This window comes from Lithobates pipiens, unplaced genomic scaffold (assembly GCF_037356315.1).
Source record: "Lithobates pipiens isolate NorthernLeopardFrog02 unplaced genomic scaffold, aLitPip1_a1.2 Scaffold_19, whole genome shotgun sequence".
Taxonomy (NCBI): domain Eukaryota; kingdom Metazoa; phylum Chordata; class Amphibia; order Anura; family Ranidae; genus Lithobates; species Lithobates pipiens.
The window spans coordinates 495,921,712-495,938,844 of NW_027507764.1; positions in this window are offsets into that span (position 1 = coordinate 495,921,712).

Here is a 17,133-nt window from a genome sequence, read left to right on the forward strand (position 1 = left end):
ATTATCTACATCTGTTCAATTGCTTGGTAAAACAAATTGCTATTCGGCCAATCACATGACAGAAACTTAATGCATTTAAGCATCTAGATGTGGTCAAGGCAACTTGCTGAAGTTTAAACTGAGCATCAGAATGGGGGAAGAAAAGGGATTTAAGTGACTTTGAACGTGGCATGGTTATTGGTGCCAGACAGGCTGGTCTGAATATTTCAAAAACTGCTGATCTACTGGGATTTTCACACAAAACCATCTCTCGGGTTTACAAAGAATGGTCCAAAAAAAGAGAAAATATCCAGTGAGCAGCAGTTGTGTGGGCGAAAATGTCTTGTTGCTGTCCAAGGAGAATGGGCAGACTGGTTCAAGATGACAAAGGCAACAGTAACTAAAAAAAAAAAAATAGCAGGTATTAGAAAATGGGAGGAAGAAATGGGGAGTGAAATGACAGAGAAAGAATGGGAAGAGATATTTGTAAGATTATATAAAATACCTCTACTCAATATCAGGAAAAAAATTATAAAATAATATTAAGATGCTATAGAAGCCCAATGGTTATGAACAGAATAAACAAAGAGAATTCTGAAACCTGCTGGAGATGTAAGATAGAAAAGGGTACTTTAGAGTAGGGCTGCAACTAACGATTATTTTCATAATTGATTAAGCGGCCGATTATTTTTTCGATTAATCGGATAAAATCATTGAAAAAAAAAATTAAAATGCCATTTTTCCATTTAATTAAAAGTAATAATGAAAAACTGAGTGTAAGGGTCCTTTCACACGGGGCGGATCGTGGATATCCGCTTGCTCAGTGGGGATTGCCGGAGCGATCTCCACTGAGCAGGAAGATGACAGGTCCGTCTCTGCACACTGCGCAGGGACGGACCTGTCACAGCGACGCTCTCTCCTATGGGAGAACGGGTGATGACGGACCGTAGTGTCCATCGTCATCCGATCCGATGACGGATGGAAAAATAGCTTTTTCCTCCATCACACTTTTTCGGCTCGGAACGGCTCGGATGTCAGCGGACATGTCAAAAAGATATTACATAACACCCCAGAATTCAGCATTGCACCAATACCAATATTCCAATGTGGCTATACAGAATAACTAATAAGACCTGACAATTTAACAAAGCTAATTAGTAAGTAACAAGGTAACTGCCAGTCAATAACATTGTATTTGACCCTGCTACCTGTACTCTGTGTATAAAGCTTGCCGCAGTCAGTCCCAGTCTGTCAGCAGTTTTATCCTTCTAATCGATTCGGGGGCATGTTAGTGGGGTGGGCGCGGCTGCTGCTGATGCTCTAACCATCTGTCCAGCTCCGCCCACCCGCAAGTCTCCACCCGCTTGAGTCCATAATTTTTCTCCGCCGCTAAAGAAATATCCTGCTCATGCGCTGTTAATAGCATTGAAGTGGCGCGGTAAAGGGCCGCCGTCAGCTGTTTCAGTGACGGAGCCCCACCGGAAGTGACGGGGTTACAATTTACAACACCGCCGCCGGGTGTGCCAAGATGGCCGCCAGCTCCGGAGATAGTCCGAAGCTGCAGCCTTTCCTAAGGCCGCGGCTACGGACTGCTCCGCGGATCGCATGGTTGCGGACCAACTAATCGATATTGAAAGTCGTTGACAACGATTGTCATTATCGATAATGTTGATTAATCATTTCAGCCCTACTTTAGAGCATATTTGGTATAGCTGTTGGAAGATAAGAGTATTTTGAGGGGGGAAGGGGGGATGGATGGTGGTGGATTTAATGTATGTTGTGGTGTTTTGTGTTTTTTTTTTTTTTTTTTTTTTTTTATATATATGGAGAAATGTGTAATGGGGTAATTCTTGAATGTAAGTTTTATTAATATAAAATAAAGAGAGATTTGAAACAAATAAGCACTCGTTACAACCAAGGTAGGCCAAATACCATCTCTAAATGCACAACACTTCCAAGCAGATGGACTACAGTAGCAGCAGACCACACTGGGTGCCACTCCTTTCAGTTAAGAACAGGAAACTGAGGCTACAATTTGCACAGGCTCACCAAAATTGGACAAACCGTTGCCTGGTCTGATGAGTCTCGATTTCAGCTGTGACATTCAGATGGTAGGGTCAACATTTGGCATAAAAAACATGAACGCATGGATCCATCCTGCCTTCTATCAACGGTTCAGGCTAGTGGGGAATATATTCTTGGCACACTTTAGGCCCCTTAGTACCAACTGAGTATCATTTAAATGCCATGGCATACCTGACTATTGTTGCTGACCATGTCCATCCTTTTTGACTACAGTGTACCCATCTGATGGCTCCTTCCAGCAGGATAACGCACCATGTCACAAAGCTCAAATCATCTCAAACTGGTTTATAGAACATGACAATGAGTTCACTGTACTCCAATGGCCCCCACAGTCACCAGATCTCAATACAATAGAGCAGTGGTCCTCAAGTACACCTAACAGGCCATGTTTTGGAAATTTCTCTTAGATAAAATAGCTATCCAAAATATCAAGCCATTTACTGTGATTTAAAGCACCTGTGCAAGATGAAGGAAAATCTGAAAACATGGCATGTTGGGGGTATTCGAGTAAAGGGTTGGGAACCACTGCAATAGAGCATATTTGGGATGTGGTGGAATGGAAGATGTACATCTTGGATGTGCCCCCAATAAATCTGCAGCAACTGCGTGATGCTATCATGTCAATATGGACCAAAATCTCTGAGGAATGTTTCCAAAACCTTGTTGAATCTCTGCCACAAAGAATAAGGCCTGATTCACACCTATTCATGTTGTATTTTGCATTTTCAATACATGCTTTTGATCCATTGAAGTCTATGGAACCAAAAACCAGAAAAAAGTCCCTGGCCCTTTCCATAAAATGCACAGATGTGAACTACATCCATTGGAAACCATGTTAAATGGTAGAGATGGACGAACTTCCGACGGGACGTTTCGCGAACGTGGCCGAAAGTTTGTGAACCACAAAGTGTGCGGCGGGCCCCATTGACTTCAATGGCAGGCGAACTTTAAAAACCTACAGGTCATATTTCCAGCCACAAAATAATTACTAGCTGTGCACACATAGTCCCACCACATGGCCACTGACATAACTAACACATGTATGAAGTGAATCTGGGATCGACAACTACAAGTATTCTTTTTTTTATATGTGAAATTTTGACAATTCAGGACTCAGGAGCCCATGAAGGCAATGGAGGAGAGGAAAGGTCAGGGTAGGATATGAAGAGGGTGCAGGAGATGAACACCAGCACCGTGATAGAGTGCACTGACACCAGCACCGTGATGGAGAGCACTGACAGCACACCAGCACCGAGATAGAGAGCACTGACACCAGCACCGTGATAGAGAGCACTGACACCAGCACCGTGATAGAGAGCACTGACACCAGCACCGTGATAGAGAGCACTGACACCAGCACCGTGATAGAGTGCACTGACACCAGCACCGTGATATAGAGCACTGACACCATCACTGTGCTGTACATAGCCTGTGCATAGAGCAGAGCTGTGGGAGGGGCCCAGAAGGCCAAACCTTACTACAGCCTGCTCGTAGAGAACTACAGGAGTGGGCGGAGACAAGAACAATCACCCTGCACAAGGAGAGAGCAGCAGTCACTGGTCTTCAGCCATTAGGTGGACAGTGATAGTGCAGTTCCCTAGCTTTGATGATGGAGTACCACCACACCAGGGCTAGACAGCATTATTCAGCATCTGACAAATATCAGGAATGCACATTCGGCAGGCAGGTTTGGGGGGAAAATTGGCACCAAAAAGGTACATGCAAAGTCTCCTTTTCGGGGTACAGTCCCCCTTATTACATACTGTGCTATTACAGTCAGGGCCAAATGTGAAGAAGGAGGTTGATTATATCAGTACAGGACGAGGGAAGGCAAACCGTGATGCCAGTCTCTCAGGGTGATGACATGGGAATGTCAATGGCCAGAAATGTTGAGCAACGAGAGGCCTCATTCTAGGAGACGACCTTTAATTGAGCCATAAGGGCCGGAGCTGGGACACCCCCATAGCATCATAAAACAAGAACCACAACACAACAGACTTCCACAACAGTGTGACACCATGAAAAGTGTGCAATACAACAGGCCGACAGACCTACCGACAAAATTGTAATCCAATGAATGAAAGGGGCTGAGGCCAGGACTGTCAGGCTGTGGAGTTCAGCCCTGCACACAACAGACTCACAGTATCTCTCAAAAGTGAGTACACCCCTCGCATTTTTGTAAATATTTTATTCTATCTTTTAATGTGACAACACTGAAGAAATTACACTTTGCTTTAATGTAAAATAGTGAGTGTGCGCAATAGTAATAGTAGTTCTGTCCCCTCAAAATAACTCAACACACAGCCATTAATGTCTAAACCACTGGCAACAAAGGTGAGTACACCCCTAAGTGAAAATGTCCAAATTGGGACCAAAGTGTTAATATTTTGTGTGGCCACAATTATTTCCCAGCACTGCTTGAACCTGATGGCGAGTTAGTGAACCCTGACAAGATTTGCACTTACCCGTACTTCACTGTGGAAAGGGACCTGCTGTATCGAGTGGCATAAAAAAGGCAGAAGAAACCGTTGAGCAACTTGTGGTTCCCAAACCTTACAGGAAGTTAGTGTTAGAATTGGTCCATGGGCACATTCTTGGAGGTCATTTGGGGACAGAGAAAACAGAGTATTGCAGAGATTCTATTGGCCTAGGGTCATGAAGGAAACAGAACATTATTGTTCCTCCTGCCCTGTGTGTCAGAAGTCTGCACCTATGCCACTTTTCCGTAACCCGCTGGTACCTCTTCCTATCATTGAGGTCCCCTTTGAGAGGATCACAATGGATTTGGTAGGTCCGATAATGAAGTCCGCTAGGGGGCATCAGTACATTTTGGTTATATTGGACTATGCCACCCTTTATCCGGAAGCGATTGCTCTTCGAAATACCTCGGCCAAAACCATAGCCAAAGAGCTATCTCTTGTTTTTAGCTGCGTAGGTATTTGTAAGGAACTATTTACGGACCAAGGTACACCCTTTATGTCCTGGGTTATGAAAGAACTCTGCAAGTTGTTCAAAGTGACACAATTGGGTACGTCCGTGTATCACCCCCAAACAGATGGGTTGGTTGAAAGATTCAACAAAACCCTAAAACAAATGTTAAAGAAAGTGGTGGATAGAGATGGAAAGAATTGGGACTAATACCCTATTTGATGTTTGCCATTAGGGAGGTACCCCAATCCTCTATGGGTTTCTCACCCTTCGAGTTGCTCTATGGGAGACACTCAAGAGGGCCTCTGGATATCGCCAAGGAAACTTGGGAAAATGAGAGTTCTCCTCACAGGAGTGTGATTGAGCATGTAGCCCTGATGCAAGATAGAATTGCACAGGTAATGCGAATCGTAAAGGAACATTTGGCTCAAGCACAGTTAGCACACCAGAGAGTGTACAACCGTGGGGCCAAGACCCATACTTTTTCCCCAGGGGATAAGGTATTGGTGCTAGTCCCTATGGTTGAAAGCAGATTCTTGGGCAAATGGCAAGGTCCATACGAAATAATTGAAAAAGTGAGTGAGGTGAACTACAGAGTCAGACAGCCAGGAAGGCAAAAGCCGGAACAGGTATATCACATCAATCTGCTGAAAGCCTGGAGGGATAGGGAATCCCTAGTAGCAGAAACTTTGTCACCGGCCCAGTCTGATTGCTTAGTTCCTGAGGTTGGAATCGCAGTCACCTTATCAAAACCCCAACAACAGGAGGTTAAAGAGTTTGTACTTCGCAACAAAGAGATTTTTTTCTGAGCTTGCGGGACAAACATCTGGCGTAGAGCATGACATTATCACCCCGCCAGGAGAAAGGGTAAAACTAAAACCTTATAGAATACTAGGGGCCTGACGAGAGGCAATGCGGGAGGAGGTTGAAAGGATGCTGGAATTGGGTGTGATAGAGGAGTCCCAGAGTGACTGGTCTAGTCCTATCGTACTAGTGCCCAAACCTGATGGTAGCTGGCGGTTTTGTAACGATTTTCGACAGGTGAATAAAATTACAAAATTTGACACTTACCGCATGCCATATATAGATGAGTTAATCGACCGGCTGGGAACAGCCTGATACATGACAACTCTTGATCTCACCAAAGGTTATTGGAAAATTCCCCTGGCTGAGTAGGCCAAGGAGAAAACTGCGTTTGTAACCCCAGATGGGGTGTTCCAATATAAGAGAATGCCGTTTGGGTTACAGAATGCACTGGCAACATTCCAACGGAAAATGGACAAGATTCTGAGTCCCCACCAAAAGTATGCTGCAGCTTACCTGGATGATGTGATTATCCATAGCACAGATTGGGTGTCACATCTGCCAAAAGTGCAAGCAGTCTTAGACTCTATCCGGGAAGCTGGGTTTACGGCCAATCCAAGGAAATGTACCATTGGACAGGAGGAGGCCAAATATCTGGGGTACACTATTGGGAGGTGTGTGATAAAACCCCAAGTCAATAAAGTTGAGGCCATACAGAGTTGGCCACGTCCCAACAGCAAGAAGCAGGTACGAGCCTTTTTGGGAATCACTGGCTATTATCGGAGATTCATTCCCAATTTTGCTTCCCAGGCTGTGCCCCTAACCAACCTAACAAAAGGGAAAGAGTCGGTCATGGTTAAATGGTCCCCAGAGGCAGAAGCAGCATTCCACTACTTAAAAAAAGCCTTATGTAGCCAGCCATTGTTGTACTCACCAGACTTCTCTAAGGACTTTGTTGTACAAACTGATGCATCAGACATCGGGTTAGGAGTAGTGTTGTCCCAGGTCTGGAACGGGGAAGAGCACCCAGTCATTTACCTCAGGTAAATTATGCCACGATTGAGAAGGAATGTTTAGCGGTGAAGTGGGCTCTAGATTCCCTTCGGTACTATCTGCTAGGTAGGCACTTTGACCTGGTGACTGATCACGCTCCTTTGAAGTGGATGGCTCAAAACAAGAAGACCAATAGAAGGGTAAACAGGTGGTTCCTGGCCCTACAGGAATTCAACTTTACAGTTAAGCGTCGCCCTGGTGTTAAAGTGGAGAATGTGGATGCTTTGTCTCGGATACATGCGTGTCTGACTGCTTGTGTTACAATCCCAAGGTTGAAACAAGAAGGTGGGGTATGTGACAGCAGGCAGGTAAAATCACCTGGTTGCATCCAGGATGGAAAATATATACGCCCTAGATTCAGGCTTTATGCCAACTTATACCACTAGAGGGAGTGCTGGGTATCCTACAGGCAGGGCCGGACTGGGAATAAAAACCAGCCCTGGAAAAAATTTCATACCAGCCCCACAGCATAACGTCATTATTTTCTTGTTCATGAAAGGGAAAACCATTCATTTTAAAACACATTTGATGAAGAGAGTATTATATATAGATATGAAATCACATAGGGCGGAGAGGGGAGAACAGGGGGAAGAGCACTGGGGGGGAGCATTGGGGGGGGAGAACACTGGGGGGAGTGGAGAGCACTGGGACGACAGGGGTAGCACTGGAGGGAACAGGCGGGAGAACACTGGGGGGAGTGGAGAGCACTGGGGGGGAACACTGGGAGGAGTGGAGAGCAACGGGGGGAGAGCACTGGGGGGAAGAACAGGGGGGAAAGCATTGGGAGGGAACGGGGGAGAGCACTGGGGGGAGTGGAGAGCAACGGTAGGGAAAGGGGGGGGAGAGCACTGGGAGGAGTGGAGCGCACTGGGGGGAACAGGGGGGAGCACTCGGAGGAGTGGAGAGCAACGGGGGGGAAGAACTGGGGGGAGAGCAATGGAGGGGAAGAACAGGGGGGAGAGCACTGGTGGGGAACGGGGGGAGAGCACTGGAGGAGTGAAGAGCAACAGGGGGGGGAGAGCTCTGGGAGGAGGGGAGAGTAATGGGAGGAGTGGAGAGCAACGGGGGAGAGCACTGGGGGGGTAGCACTGGAAGGAGTGGAGAGCACTGGGGGGTAGCACTGGGAGCAGTGGAGAGCACCTGGGGGGAGAGCACTGGGAGGAGTGGAGAACAACGGGGGGAGAGCACTGGGGGGGAACAGGGGGAGAGCACTGGGGGTAGTGGAGAGCACTGGGATGGTGGCTATAGAAGGATGGGGGGTGGGAGGCAGCAAGAACAGGGGAGGAGAGAACTGTGGGGAGGGGTGGCAGGAGTGTGTGGTGGTGGAGGAGAGCACTGGGGGGGCAGTAAAATACATTGGATAGGAGAATCGGCTGGGGGGGAACTGGGGGGAGTGGAGAGCACTGGGATGGTGGCTATAGAAGGATGGGGAGAGTGGGGGGTGGGGGGCAGCAAGAACAGGGGAGGAGAGAACTGTGGGGGGGGGGGGTGGTGGCAGGAGAGTGTGGTGGTGGAGGAGAGTACTGGGGGGGGGGGCAGGGAGCACAAGGTGAACTGGGGACAGTAAAATAAGTTGGATAGGAGAATTGGCAGGGGGGCCCGCCCCCACCCCGCCGATCCTCCTATCCAGGCACTGTGGCACACAGGTCGGGCTGTACCTGCAGCATCTCCTCCTGCAGATCACAGCGCTGGCTGGCTCTGTGTTTGGGGGCCGCTCTGTAACATGGCCCTCAGACCTGCTCGTGTGATAGGTGGAAAGTTGATTCTATCTACTATCACACGAGCCGGTCTGAGGGGACGGGGCCATGTTACAGAGCGGCCGCCTAACACAGAGCCAGCCAGCTCTGTGATCCGCAGGAGAGAGCGAGGAAGCAGCCGCAACTAAAAGCGGCCTCAGGGCAGGTGGCCTACCGGGAAATCTCCCGGTATCCCAGTAGGCCAGTCCGGCCCTGTCTACAGGGGAAGAGTTAATGAGCCCAACTGGAGTAAGTGGGCTCATTAAGACCTCTACAAAAAAAAAAAAAAAAAGCATGCTTAAGTAGATGCTCCATCCTGGAACCAGTTCTGTGTTTGTGTAGACTGGGGAGTTTGGCATCTGTTCTGTGCGGTGAGTTAATGCCTGAGTGGCAAACTTCTACAATAGAGAGAGAGGGACTGGGGCAGCACAAGGCTGCACCCAGTTGTTAGACAGGGAATCTGCATGTGTAGTAAGCGGTCAAGCTGACCAGGATTTCTTTTCATTTTTTTCTTTTTGTTTTGCTGTTATATTTTGCACTGCATATAGCATAAATAAACTGCACCTTTGTTTTTTTCACCTATAACGATGTCTGCTGTGCCTGATTTTGTGTTGTGAACCCATCCAGGGGGTCATACACACCCACTGCCGAGCTAACCCCTCACAATATATAACACTCACCGGCCACTTTATCAGGTACACCTGTTCAATTGCTTGGTAACACAAATTGCTAATAAGCCAATCACATGGCAGAAACTCAATGCGTTTAGGCATCTAAATGTGGTGAAGAAGAATTGCTGAAGTTCAAACCGAGCATCAAAATGGGGAAGAAAGTGGATTTAAGTGACTTTGAACGTAGCATGGTTGTTTGTGCTACACGGGCTGGTCCGAGTATTTCAAAAACTGCTGATCTACTGGGATTTTCACACCCAACCATCTCTCGGGTTTACATTGGATGGTCCAAAAAAGAGAAAATATCCAGTGAGCGGCAGTTGTGTGGAAGAAAATGCCATGTCAGAGAAGAATGGGCAGACTGGTTCCACATGATAGAAAGGAAACAGTAACTCAAATAACCACTTGTTACAACCAAGGTATGCAGAATACCATCTCTGAACGCACAACACATTGAACCTTGAAGCAGATGGGCTACAGCAGCAGAAGACCACACCGGGTGCCACTTCTGTCAGCTAAGAACAGGAAACTGAGGCTACAATTCACACAGGCTCACCAAAATTGTATAATAGAAGTGTAGAGCCCTGGGGTTTAGTCAGGGTGCTCCTCACCAAATCCCTTGTCAGGAGTAGCTACTGTAGATAGTTGTTAGAGATCAATTGATTTCTCCCTGTTTGGCCTTGTTGTACTTTTCTCTTCTGCCACTAGGTGGCCGAGCAGTTGGTGGCATTACATTTTGAGAAGGACATTTCGAGGTCAAGTTATGGGTATATGGAGGGTCTCAGCCAATGGACAGGGGTTTTCTTGAATTCCTTGGCCTGCTGTGAGAACCTATAGATTCAGGTGGGGTCAGGTGATCTATGTTCTGTGCCACCCGGACCTCTGTCTGGGTGGATGTGTGTCATACAGCTGCTAGAGAGATTGGGTCTATCCCAGGGGCACCTGGCTGCCAGGCTGTGTGAGGGCCTATCCAGAAGTAAGAGGGCAGTGCAGGGTTGGGATTGCGGCTTGTAGTCCAACCTGTCAGTGGTCGGAGGTAGAAGGGAAGCTGTCACCACCTTTACCAGGGACCACAGTGAGTAACTGAAGCAAGTACAGGAGCAACATTCTCACCGAACGGGCTCGATGGAGAATCGGAAACTTCAGGCGGTGATTAAGTCAGGGATCCAACCAGCGGAGGTGACGCTTGCAGAGCAGCCTTGTGTGTCAAGCCAAGGACCGAACAGGACAGAGGGCTGAAGCTTGAGAAGTATTGGGAGTGCCAAGCTAGAGACCCAGCATGGAAGCGTAGGTGATGCTCACGGGATTCAGAGTCAGTGAATCAGAGGGTCCAGTGAGAGACCAGGAGCTCAAGGGGCTGAAGAGCTACAAGTGGACATTGTAGTAAAGCCGAGAGAACTGTTGTGTTAGGAACTGTTAAGCACTGTTGCCATAGGAGACAGCAATCCTGCATGTGCAGATGTGGCACCATGCTGGAGCCTTTCCCTGTACGGCTGTCCTCTTATTGAAGTCTTGGAGTCTACCAATTGAAATTGCAACTACTCAAGGTTGTCCTGGCCCCTAACCCTCTTTCCCTTGCAAAATATAAAAAGGACTGTTAGAAGAAATAAAACCTCTTTTGCATCCAAGAAGTGTCTGGCGCTCAATGACTTTTACCACCTTTGCACCCACTATGCCTCACAACCCACTACATATTGAAGGATGTCTCTCCTTAGACTGGAAGAGTTTAGAGATTCTGCTACAGAAGATTGGAAAAACGTTGCCTGGTCTGATGAGTCTCTATTTCAGTTGTGACATTCAGATGGTAGGTTCAGAAATTGGCGTAAACAACATGAAAGCATGGGTCCATCCTGCCTTGTACCTACAGTTCAGTCTGGTGGTGTAATGGTGTGGGGGATATTTTCTTGGTACACTTTGGGCCCCTTAGTACCAATTGAGCATCGTTTAACCCCTACAGGGCACTTACACCCCCTTCCTGCCCAGGCCATTTTTCAGCTTTCAGTGCTGTTGCACTTTGAATGACAATTGCGCAGTCTTGCTACACTGTACCCAAACTAAGATTTTCATCATGACATTGCGGCAGAGAGATTGGACACTTTTGACACTATTTTCGGACCATTGGCATTTATACAGCGATCAGTACTATAAAAACACACGCGCCCGATGGCCGCCAATGACGCAGCGATGTACGGGTACGTTGTTCTGCGCACCCGTGCCACTTTGCCGACGTATATTGGCGTGAGCCGGTCGGCAAGTGGAAAATATTAGGCCATCTCCCCCGCCCTCCACCATGGCTATTGATAAAGAATAGGTCCCCGTTTGTGGCTTTACCAGCTTCCATATTTCGGAGGGAAATTTTTTGCAAGATTTTGGAGAATGTTGGATGTGGGATTTTGTGCCCATTTGTGAGCTCAGGTACTGATGTTTGTTTAGAAGGATTCCAGTTCAACCCAAATATGTTCAGGGCTATGGTCACTTGGGTTCTTCCACACAAAACTCATCAAACCCTATCTTTATAGAGCTGACTTTGTACACCGTGGACAGTCATGTAGAAACAGAAAAGGGCCTTCATCAAACTGTTACCACAAAATTAGAAGAACGCAATTATCCACAATGTCGAGTGATGTAGTAATTATCCTTCTCTAGAGGCACCTGAAATCCATCCATTCAATGTGCTTATTACAATATAGTAGTGATGAAAATCGCCTTCAAAATTCAGTGTGACTTATCTATAACTGTGGAAAAGATCTCTCAAGGACTTTTCTCCTTCCTCTATCTAACACTCCTCTACTGAAATAATCTGCACTGCTGGACGACTCTGCTCCTTCCTCTATCTAACACTCCTCTCCTGAAATACTCTGCTCTGCTGGAGGAGTCTTGTCCTTCCTCCATAACTCTCCTCTCCTGAGATCCTCTGCTGGAGGACTCTGCTCCTTCCTCTACCGAACTCTCCTCTACTGAAATACTCTGCACTGCCGGAAGACTCTTCTCCTTCCTCTATCTAACTCTCCTGAAATATTCTCCTCTGCTGGAGGACTCCGCTCCTTCCTCTATAACTCTCCTCTCCTGAAATACTCTGCACTGCTGGAGGACTCTGCTCCTTCCTCTATAACTCTCCTCTCCTGAAATACTCTGCACTGCTGGAGGACTCTGCTCCTTCCTCTATAACTCTCCTCTCCTGAAATACTCTGCTCTGCTGGAGGACTCTGCTCCTTCCTCGATCTAACGCTTCTGAAATACTCTGGGGTGCTCTCTTGTTGCCCAGTGGGCAACATTTTATTAATGATGATGATCAGTGTACAGTCCCAGTGACGTGTCACTGTACTGCCTGTCAATAACAGAAATGTGGTGGCTCAGCACTTCATGCCTGTTGTAGAAAGCGAGATGTGGAGGTGGCCAGACTCCTAGTGGAATGTGGAGCTCCTGTGGATGGCCAGAATGTAAGTACCTGGATCACCACACTCTGTACATTACTAATCACACAAGAGAGCGAACAACTGCACGTGTCTCAGAACTTCTTCTGAGTCCAACCAAAACTGATATTTTAGGTATAGATGGTCAGACCCGGGATTATATATTATTATATATCATCTATACTCCAAAAGAGTATGACTAACATCATTCCTGACTCTGTTCCAATTAGCCTTTGTCTTACATGCTCCAGAACTTAGAATAATAAAATATCCATCAGGGATGGTGGAAACACCTCATAATGGTCGCAGCAGATGTGCAGACCTGGAACTCAGAGGAGGGATGGTGGGAACCCCTCATAAAGGGCAAAGCAGGTGTACAGACACAGACCTCAGCACAGGGATCTCAGCAATAAACTGAGATGTTAAAGGAGTACGGTGATGTTGCTCCTTAGAATCAGCCAATCGGAGAAATCTCCGTTTTGGGTGGACTTTCGATAGATCTCATTGTATATATTGAAGTCATTTGGGTATTACAGAAAGCTGTAAGTTATGTGTCGTGCGATTTATTCTGTAGGATAAAGGACAGACCCCGCTACACATTGCAGCCTGGGAAGGTGATGAAGCCTGACGGGACCAAACCAGCAACAAACCCCCACCGATGCGCACAAATCATGACAAAACACATACAACACCACTCCAATACACAAACAACAACGATGTCCACACAAACCAACAGCGCATACACATATACCAGAATGAAAGTCCCCAAAGTGACTCCAACATACAACCGACCCGCGAGACAAATCTGCGAACCAGCCATCTGCCGATTGTCAGTGGACAATTCGAATGTTTTGCCGTGCACCAAGGCAAGTAGATATTTTTATTCATCAGCATACTTTTTTTTCTTCCTCCCGTTTATCAACAATTGAGAATTATTTACTAACCTTAATAATAGTGGTGTATTTGTGCTGAGGAAGACTCAGGCCGGCCTTCGTAGTAAAACAAGACGAAGATTTGATGCTGGCCATGCATTAACCACTTCAGCCCCGGAGGATTTGGCTGGCCAAAGACCAGAGCACTTTTTGTGATTCGGCACTGCGTCGCTTTAACTGACAATTGCGCAGTCGTGCGACGTGGCTCCCAAACAAAATTGATGTCCTTTTTTTCCCCCCACAAATAGAGCTTTCCTTTGGTGGTATTTTATCACCTCTGCGGTTTTTATTTTGTGCGCTATAAACAAAAAAAGAGCGACAATTTTAAAAAAAGCATTATTTTTTACTTTTTTACTATAATATATCCCCCAAAATATATAAAAAAAAAAAACATTTTTTTCCCTCAGTTTAGGATGATATGTATTCTACATATTTTTGGTTAAAAAAAATCACGATAAGCGTTTATTGATTGGTTTTCAGAAAAGTTATAGCATCTACAAAATAGGGGATAGTTTTATGGCATTTTTATTCATTTTTTTTACTAGTAATGGCATATCGGACACTTTTGGCACTATTTTGGGACCATTGGCATTTATACAGCAATCAGTGTGATTAAAAATGCATTGATTACTGTGCAAATGTGACTGGCAGTGAATGGGGTTAACACTAGGTGGGGCTGTAGGGGTTAAGTGTGCCCTAGGGAGTGATTCTAACTGTGGGGTGCTGGGCTGTATGTGACACGTCACTGATCACTGCTCCCGATCACAGGGAGCAGAGATCAGTGACACTGTCACTAGACAGAACAGGGAGATGCTTGTTTACATTAGCATCTCCCGTTGTTCCTCTCCATGAGGCGATCACGGGTATGCCCGTGGACATCGAGACCCGCTGTCGGAATCACGGAGCTCGCAGTGGGCATGTGTGCCAAGCCTCGCGAGATCACGCACAATAAGGACATTTTTCAACCAATTTTAACTATTTCCAGTTCCCAAAAATGGTGAAATGAGGTCCGGAAACTAGGGATGCATCGATACCATTTTTTTTTTTTTTTTTACGAATACCGATACTTTTATTTAGTACTCGCCGATACCAATTACCGATACTTACTGCAACTGTTTTGTTTACACTTCAGCTGTCAGCAATGGAACAAAGCATTGAAAAGTAATTTACAAATTAAATAAATTGATTTTGTTTTTTAATTTCGTGCTTTTTCAATGGGAAATGTGTAAATATATGTTAATATATATGTGTGAAAATAGTCACTAACAAAGCAAACAAAAAAAAAAGTTTTAATTGTTTATCGTTTATAAAATAGATGTGAAAAAAAAAGCAGCAAAATAATAATTAAATGGAGGAGAATAGGGAGTTAATTAAGGCTGATTAGAGTAAATTAAGGGTCAATAAGGGGTTCAACAGAGGAACATTTGTTCATCAGTTTGATCTGCATATGAAGAAACAAAACGATACAAAAAGAAACAAATGTTTCTTTTTATTATAGTGTTTGCGTGGCTGAGCAATGTTGTTAATAAACATTGCCAGCTGTTTGTTTTTTTTCACAGCTCCAATTACCAGACTTCTTTAACATTTTAGCTGTCAACAGGAGAGACCCCATTGACAGCTCAAAGAACCAAACCTAAAAGTATCGGTTTCAGGTATCGGTGCATTTGCACAAGTACCGATACTTGTGCAAATACTCGGTATCAGCAGCGATAATGATACTAGTATCAGTGCAACCCTACCGGAAACGTATTGCCAACCCTTTAGATCATTTCACTTTTGGCACAAACTGCCGGTGGTAGGATTCATTCAACTTTTTGGGTTTATATGAGTTTTAATATAGAACATATAAAAAGTTGGAGCTAACTCACATATGTTTATAACTGTGAATATAGTGCATAACATATGACCACTCATATAAAATGAATATACGGTAAACAGTCCTCATATAATGGAGCAAACACACCAAAACACCATATAGTGACAGGTACATTTGCCCCCTTAATGACCAGGCAAATTGTTTGCGATACGGCACTGCATTGCTTTAACTGACAATTGTGCGGTCGTGCGATGTTTTACCCAAACAAAATCTATGTCCTTTTTTTCCCCACTAATAGAGCTTTCTTTTGGTGGTATTCTGCGGTTTTTATTTTTTGTACTATAACCAAAAAAAGAGCAACAATTTTGAAAAAAACACAATATTTTGTACTTTTTGCTATAATAAATATCCCCCCCCCAAAAAATATAAAAAACGAATTTCTTCATCAGTTTAGGCCGATATGTATTCTTCTACATATTTTTGGAAAAAAAACGCAATAAGTGCATATTGATTGGTTTGCGCAAAAGTTATAGCGTCTACAAAATAGGGGATAGATTTATGGAATTTTTATTTTATTTTTTATTTTTTTACTAGTAATGGCGATGTTCGGCGTTTTTTATAGGAACTGCAACATTGCGACAGACAGATTGCACACTTTTGACACTTTTTTTGGGACCAGCGACATACAGTGATCAGAGCTAAAAATAGTCACTGATTACTGATTTAAATGTCACTGGCAGGGAAGGGGTTAACACTAGGGGCTATCAATGAGTTAACTGTGTTCCCTATGTGTGTTCTAACTGGTGGGACTGACTAGAGGAGAGAGAACGTTGTTCCTACTTAGTAGGAACACACAATCTCTCTCCTCTCCCCTGATAGAACTGCAATTCGTGTGTCTACACACACAGATCACGGTTCTCGCTCTTTCACAAGGGATCGTGGGTGCCCTGCAGTCATTGCACCTGCCGGACACTGGCATCGGCCCCAGGGGCACGCTGCAGGCGCGCGCGCACCTGCCTGCTACAGTATCTTGAAGAGCCGCTACACAGACATTGCATTTGAGTTGCACCGCATTGCTGATGCGGATCACATGCGATGTCTGTGCAATGCGAATTCAGCCATACAGTTGTATGGCTAAACTGACATTGCATTCACACAAAAGAGGTGCAGAGACTTTTTTTTCCCCCCCGCACTGGAATCGGATCGCATTGGGGGTTCACACCCATGTGACCCAATTCCTGTCTGAATTCCACAGTTCACACTGTGATCTGTGAACCGATCTGGGGGTGTCATTAACTTAGTATTGACACCTACAGCGGTTCGTAGAGGGCAGTGTGAACTGCCTGCAGGGGGAAATGCGATGTGGGAACCGGCAGTGGAATTGTGCTGGTTCCCACATCGCAGGAGTGTGAACCCAGGCTAAGGCAGCAGACTTTGTAAAAATTATTATTTTGTCATTCTAAACTTTTGGCCAGTGCTGTACATTTCGCCTTGTTGTTTTTTTTTTTGTTTTTTTTTTTGTTTTTTTTATCATTTTTTTTTTCCTTGCCTTATCTTTAAAGTGATTGTAAAGTCTTAGGCCTTTACGCAGATGGCCATGTCTTGTCCCATCTCTGTGCCTACTGAAGCCAAAGAATCAGCATGACATGATTTCCAGAAGGACTTCAGCAGTGGCAATCCATGCATTTCTCCCATAACAGGTTACCTTTAAATGTC